Raw genomic sequence first — 7,674 nt, 5'->3', positions numbered from 1 at the left:
CCTTAGTATGAGACAAGACTGTGCCAGGCCTGATATGCTATCAATAGTGAACAACATGCTAATAGATGCCGATTCCGCCCTCATGGGAACTACCAACTACACATTTTTTTTTTTAACGGAAATTGAAGAGTAATACAAATATACGTCCACAGGCAGAGTCACCAAAAAATTCGAATACGTGTTTCAAGTGTTAAAATCTCAAAATTCCTGAAACTCAGCTGGTACACAATTTATTCTTTGCACACTGGTTCAGGTGTTTCTTCTTTGCACAAGACTCAAAAGACATAGGCAGACGAAACCACTTGTCAATTGAAAATTCAAACTGGGGGCGCCTGGGTGGCGCAGTCGGTTAAGCGTCTGACTTCAGCCAGGTCACGATCTCGCAGTCCGGGAGTTCGAGCCCCGCGTCAGGCTCTGGGCTGATGGCTCAGAGCCTGGAGCCTGTTTCCGATTCTGTGTCTCCCTCTCTCTCTGCCCCTCCCCCGTTCATGCTCTGTCTCTCTCTGTCCCAAAAATAAATAAACATTGAAAAAAAAAATTTAAAGAAAATTCAAACTGGATTTTGTTTAGTATCCATAAACAACCCTCACCTTCCTTTATGTTGTCAGTTTGGGGAAAATAAGTGGCTATTAAGTGAAAAACAATAGTACTAGCTGTAGAGAAATGAAGGCCAAAACGGAGTCAGGGAAACTGTGTTCCAGCCTCGGTCTGCAGTCAGAGAAAGGCACTTAGCGTTGTGTCCTCAGCCGGAGAATGAGGTTGGTTGGAATGAACACATGTTGCCAGAGATCACTTCAGCTCTAAAGTTGTTCTGTCCTAATTCTATTATTAGGAGTAATTGCTAGGAACAAACCACATACAGCACGTACTCACGATGAAAAGTAAATGAATGCAGGAATATTCACAGGAACATTTTTAAGAAAGACGAGAAATACAGACGTATGCTGCTTTTTAAAAATGCCATTACTGTTTTATTCACACTAGTTAGAATATATACACAAAAAAATGTGTATCATATGTTGCTTTCAAAAAATTCTATGTTCCATGAGAACTATGTAAACAGTGTAAAACGTTTCTATCGCATAACAAAAGAAGAAAAATCGGCATTCCCATGTAGTATTAGGAAAATATTTAAGATAATTTGATTTTAAAGTCATAGTAAAACAAAGCGAAATATTACAGAACAGTCTTTCCAGGAAGTAGATCTACAGTCTAGAAGCAATACATTTCATACTCTGAAATACTTTGGTATACGTGAAATTAATACAAAGCAAAAAAACGAACAAAAAAAACCCACCCCAAAACCTAAAAAGTCTACTTTGGTTCTCATATTAACTGAAAGTTTAGCAATGAGGCGACTGCACAGCTCCTCAGATGACAAAACGGAAAAGCTCTCATTTGCTCCCCACACCCCTGCGAGCGGACGCGGATGTGCCCGGAGGACACTTCACAGGACCTCTGGAGCATCTCACTTCTTTCCACAAGTACGCTCTCAGCGAGAGCCTGAAAGGCTTCATAAAACCTCAGATTCAACTCGGAATATAAGTGCTCTTGGTTACTTCCCCTTAGACACCAACGACCCCTCATTAAAGCAGCTCGAAACTACAAGTCACATTGAAAGTAGAATATAAATTTTTGGAAAGTCGTATTACTATAGTTTCTCAAGAAGTCCATACTTGAATAAAAGAACATAACTACATTAATTTAAAAAAATGCAAGTTTAATGGCCCATTGACAATAGGTTTTTAAGAAACAGAAATAACCATCTGCATGCTACAAATATTTCTTCATTGATATCACGCATTACTCTGACAGCTGTACAACTAAACTGATCTGAGGAATTTTTAATTGCATCATTTTTCAAATTACGTTTTCTTATCTATACTGTCCACATGTGGTACTGATTTTCTCCATTGTCTTTTTGTTCTGTACGTTTTCTTTGAAACGACTTCCTACATGTGAGAAATTGTGAGCAAACGCTGATGAACCACTTTTCTGTCATCCATCACGGGAGCAAACTGGGAATGTCTTCTGAGGGTTTTCTCGGCAATGCAATTTCTTGCCCGACTTTCTGGAAAGACAAGAAAGCCTTTAGAAGAAAAAGAAAATACCTGGTGAACTTCACAAAGTTACAGTAATAACACACTAATGCACTGTTATTCCTTCCTGAAGTAAAAGAAACACTGTCAAGTGCCTCCGAAGAACACAGCCCGTGAGCACAAGGCCTCGGGCCTTCCACGGGGGTGGACGTGAGGCGAGGAGCGTTCACTGAGAGTCGCCAGCATGGTAGCTCTCCAGAACAAAACACGTATGGAAAATAAGAGAGAAAGTTTCTGTCAGATTCATGAGAGGCTTTTTAAAGAACAATTCTTATTCTATTTTTACTTTTTTAATTTGAGAGAGCGTTCATGAGCAGGGGAGGAGCAGAGAGAGAGAGAGAGAGAGAGAGAGAGACGGAGGGAGAGAGAATCCCAAGCAGGCTCCACACTGTCAGCGAGAGCCCAATGCGGGGCTCAAACTCACGAACCGGGAGAGCATGACCTGAGCCAAAATCAAGAGCCGGACACTCAGCCAACTGAGCCATCCAGGAGCCCCTTAAAGAATACTTGTAAAAAGGACTAAAGGAGAAAAACATAAAATTATTCAATAAAACTGACCTAAGCTTACACGAACCAAGTAGAGAAGGCCTGTTCGCATTCTCAATTATCGTATACTATTACAACAGTCTCAGGAACCAAAGTTCTGGCCCAAATTTTACAACCAAGCATAAGGAGAAGTAAAACAATGAGCAGTGAAAAATTCTGTATGAAATGAGAAAGGTTCTTAGTTTTTCATGCCAGCTTTTGCTTTCTTTTGTGGAAAGACACTGTCAGGGGAACTTGGGTCATTTCAAAAGTCATTTGCGACAACAGCCAAGACCGTCGTATACTCAGAACTTGCACCGCCAGACAGCAAAATCTTCGTCACGGTCACTAAAACACCGTATTTCACGAAGTGTGAGACACCATCGATTGTGAGATGTACCATCATTTCAGGCACCCATCTTAGGCAAAGAAAAAAAGATGTTCAGGATACAGACTCTAAAAGGAGACAGAGACCATCACAAAAAGTGGGGACACGGAATGGCCACAGCCTCAATGAGGGGTAAAAAGAATAACCCTTCCTCTACAAAGGACAGCCAAGAAGTCTGCATGCCTCTTCCTTGATGATGGGAAGAAGGGAAAAGATATGCCTTGGTATGTGAACTGGTCCCCCAGCCCTGCCAGCCCACAAATTTTGTGTCTGAATTCATACTAGCAGCATCGTCCAAAAACCTGAAGCAGAGAAATTAGCTTAAGCAGGCTCAGGTTGGTACTGCCCCACCCAGTAACTGGGAGAAAATAACGCAACCCCTTTTGGCAAGAAGTCAACTACCATCCAGGCAACACCTGATTAGAAGATGCAGTCCAGGGGCACTTGGGTGGCTCAGCCAGTTGAGCGCTGACTCCAGCTCAAGTCATAATCTCACGGTTGGTGAGTTCGAGCCCCGCATCGGGCTCTGTGCTGACCGCTCAGAGCCTGGAGCCTGCTTTGGATCCTGTGTCTTCCTCTCCCCCTACCCCTCCCCTGCTCGTGCTCTCTCTTTCTGTCCCTCTCAAAAATAAATAAACATAAAAAAAAAAAAGAAGATGCAGTCCAAACATAAAGATAAAATGTGGAAAATATACGACTTGCAATCAGTAAAATATGGTAGACAGATGAGTAAGTCAATAGAAGAAATGTCAAAAAACCTCGAAAACAAAGACTGGGTACAATTATCCTGATGAGCACTAAGCTATGTATGGAAGTGGTGAGTCACTATATTGTACACCTGAAACTAATATAACACTGTATGTTAACGACACTGAATTTAAAAAAAAAATTAAATCAATTTCTTGGGGTGCCTGGGTAGCTCAATCGGTTAAGTGTCCGACTCTTGGTTTCAGCTCAGGTCATGATCTCACAGTTTCACGGGTTCGAGCCCCATGTCGTGCTCTGTGCTGGCAAGCCAGAGCCTGCTTGGGATTCTCTCTCTCCCTGTCTCTCTGCCCCTTCCTCACTTGCGCTCTCTCTCAAAGTAAATGAATAAACTTAAATAAATAAATTTTTTAAAAGCAAATTGTTTTCTCATCAAAAAAAGAAAACAATACTGGGCATATAATAAAAATATCAAACAAGAACTTATCATGGAAACATCAAATCAATGACAAAAGGATGCATTTCAATATATGGCATGGGCAAAACAACTAAGAAAAAAGTGAAATCCCTCTATTCTTCTAAAATATATCTTTCTAACCTATAAAGTTAAATTAAAACACTATATAAAAACAAAAAATTAAATGTAATTATTGAAATGGTAAGTAATCTCAAAAGACTGGCTTATGTATTTTTAAAACATATTCTCTACCCATCCAAACCCCCAAAATCCAAAGCATAAGCAAAAATAAAAGGCCAATGTCAAACTGGAAAAAAACTCTGCAGTGACAAAACGTTATTATCCTTAAATATTATAATATAAATCATTAAGAAACAAAAATATCCAGAGAAACACACATAGGTTAAGACTAGACAACTGACAAAAAATACAAATGGGCACTTAAATATACCAAAAATGTTCCATTTCACTAATAATGGAAATATAAACTAAAACAATTATAATAATTTATGCTATCAAATAGGCAAAATTTTTAAAAATAGTAATACCCAGTGTTGGCAAGGGTACAGGAAAACCAGCACTTTTATACTGATGGTAAACATGAAAACCAAGAAACCTTTCTGAAATGCAATTTAGCAATAGGTAGTATAGATCAAAATCCTTTTATTTTGGTTGTTTTTATTTGAGAGAGAGAGGGAGGGAGAGGGAGAGAATCCAAAGCAGGCCCCACACTCAGCACAGAGCCCAACAAAGGGCTTGATCCCACAATCCTGGGATCGTGACCCGAGCTGAAATTAAGAGTCGGATGCTCCAATGAGTCACCCAAGCACACCAAATTCCTTTAAAATGTGCAATACTCTTAAATCCAACGATGCTACATGTAGGAATTTATCCCAGATATGTGCAAAAAGCATATGCAACTACATGTCAGAATTATTTATAATAAAGTTGGAAAACATCTAAACACTCGACAATAGTAGATAAATTAAGTATTTTAATAAATAACAGAACTATAAAATGGAATACAATGCAACTCTTAAATACTATGAACAGTAAAGCCTTCTTTATACTAGTAAAAGATCAGAAGGACCTAAATGCCTATTAACAAGGAGCTGGTTTAAAAAACTATAGTGTAGGGGCGCCTGGGTGGCGCAGTCGGTTAAGCGTCCGACTTCAGCCAGGTCACGATCTCGCAGTCCGTGGGTTCGAGCCCCGCGTCGGGCTCTGGGCTGATGGCTCAGAGCCTGGAGCCTGTTTCCGATTCTGTGTCTCCCTCTCTCTCTGCCCCTCCCCCGTTCATGCTCTGTCTCTCTCTGTCCCAAAAATAAATAAAAAACGTTGAAAAAAAAAAAATTTTTTAAACTATAGTGTAGGGGTGCCTGGGTGGCTCAGTTGGTCAAGCATCTGACTTTGGCTCAGGTGGTGATCTCACAGTTCGTGAGTTCAAGCCCTGTGTCAGGCTCTACGCTGACAGCTCAGAACCTGGAGCCTGCTTCAGATTGTGTCTCCCTCTCTCTCTTTTTTTTTTTTTCCCAACGTTTTTTATTTATTTTTGGGACAGAGAGAGACAGAGCATGAACAGGGGAGGGGCAGAGAGAGAGGGAGACACAGAATCGGAAACAGGCTCCAGGCTCCGAGCCGTCAGCCCAGAGCCCGACGCGGGGCTCAAACTCACGGACCGCGAGATCGTGACCTGGCTGAAGTCGGACGCTTAACCAACTGCGCCACCCAGGCGCCCCTGTCTCCCTCTCTCTTTGCCCCTCCCCCACTCACACTCTGTCTCTCTCTCTCTCTCAAAAATAAACATTAAAAAAAATTTTTTAATTAAAAAAAAAAAACCACAGGGGCGCCTGGGTGGCTCGGTCGGTTAAGCGTCCGACTTCGGCTCAGGTCATGATCTCACGGTCCGTGGGTTCAAGCCCCGCATCGGGCTCTGTGCTGACAGCTCAGAGCCTGGAGCCTGTTTCAGATTCTGTGTCTCCCTCTCTCTCTGCCCCTCCCCTGTTCATGCTCTGCCTCTCTCTCTCTCTCTCTCTCTCTCTCAAAAATAAACACTAAAAAAATTTTTTTGATTAAAAAAAAAAAAACACATAGTGTAGCAGTCAATGGAATAGCACACAATCATTACAAAGAATGAGGCAGCTCTTACGTTGTGATATATATACTTCTCTCTGCCTGAAATGAGCTTTCCCCAGATACCCGCCTTGCTCACTTGCTCCAAAGACATTGTATCAGTGAGACTGTCCCTCACCATCTGATACAGAATAGCAACGAGTCCCATCCCAAACGCACTCCCTCTCCCCCTGACCCTGCTGCTCTACTTTTTACCATCTGGCACACTTCAATTGTTTATTTACTGTCCGTCCTCCCCCAGACGAAAGAAGATCCCTGAAGGCACCACCAATGTCACCACCTATCTGCATCAGTGTCCACACTCCTCTCCTGCATCTGGCACCGGGAAAGATGCATCCCTGTTCTTTTCCTAAGGCTAAACGCTTCACTTGACCTAGGCCCCCTTCCTGCACTGCCTTTGCAAGTATTTCCTCCACAATTATCCCCTTTTGCTCCTGTCTTATCATTGTCTCCCCCCAGCACTGGGTCGTTCTCAGTAGCAAACATACCTTAACATCATAAAATGTCCCCCCATCTTATTTCTATTCCTTCACAGCAGAACTCTTTCCTATCTGATCCCTCACTTCTCCTCAACCCACTCTACCTCTGCCATGGTGTTAACAAGGTTACCAGTGAAGTTCTACGCCTTCCTCGAGCCTCAAGCACACGGCCGAGTCTTGGCCCTCCTCCTTCTTGACCTCTGTGTCAGCAGCCCTGGACACCACTGACCACTCTCTCTTGAAGCAATCTTCTCTCAGCTTCTCTGAGATCGTAAGCCCCCAAATTTTCTTTCACTTCTATGGCTCCTCCTTCTCCACCAGACCTCTTCTCTTCTCCACCTACTCACTCCAAGGTGATCCCATCCAGTTTCTGGCTTCAAACGGCCAAGTATATGCTGATGAATGATTTCAAGGTTATTACCTTAAGCTCAAACTTTCTCCTGGGCTTCAGGCCATCAGCTTCACAACATCATCAACTACTGACTTAACGCAACAGAACTACGGATTCCTCGTCCCCACTCCCCACCCCCACCCCCACCAAAGAGCCTGCTCTGTCCATAAGCCTTCCCAGGAAAGGCACACCATCCACCCAGCTGCTCACCTCAAAATCCTAAGAGTCATCCTCAACTTCATTCCTTCCCCGCTTACGATGAATTCCTCTGGAAGTCCTGGACTTCCCTTCCTCCACAACAGATCTGCCCTCAGCCATCTGTCACATCCCTATCACTAGAGCCCTCGTCAGTCACCACTAGCCTCTTCACAACTCCCCCTTCCACCATTCTTGCCCGGCAGTCTGCCCTCCACCCAGCACCGAGAGCATTCCTTCTACAGCCTAAGCCAAGTCATGTCACTCCGCCCATTAAAGCCTTCCATGTTTCCATTATACTC

At 42.9% G+C, this 7,674-nt stretch overlaps 1 protein-coding gene across 4 annotated transcripts in view; it reads right to left on the bottom strand.

Annotated features, from left to right (window-relative positions):
* Nucleotides 1–945: 945 nt before the first annotated feature.
* The window catches only part of LOC122493316 (SEC23 interacting protein), a 44,533-nt gene continuing 37,804 nt past the window's right edge, over nt 946–7,674 (bottom strand). For 3 of the 4 annotated variants that reach the window (XM_043597708.1, XM_043597710.1, XM_043597711.1), the window contains exon 19: nt 946–2,071. The gene's annotated coding sequence lies outside the window, so the exon portion shown is untranslated. Of the gene's footprint in view, nt 2,090–7,674 lie in introns of all 4 variants that reach the window. The other variant, XM_043597709.1, reaches the window with a different exon arrangement.

Source organism: Prionailurus bengalensis, chromosome D2, assembly GCF_016509475.1.
Source record: "Prionailurus bengalensis isolate Pbe53 chromosome D2, Fcat_Pben_1.1_paternal_pri, whole genome shotgun sequence".
Classification (NCBI taxonomy): Eukaryota; Metazoa; Chordata; class Mammalia; order Carnivora; family Felidae; genus Prionailurus; species Prionailurus bengalensis.
The sequence above is the reverse complement of the archived record's forward strand: the minus strand, read 5'-3'. Positions and strand labels throughout refer to the sequence as shown.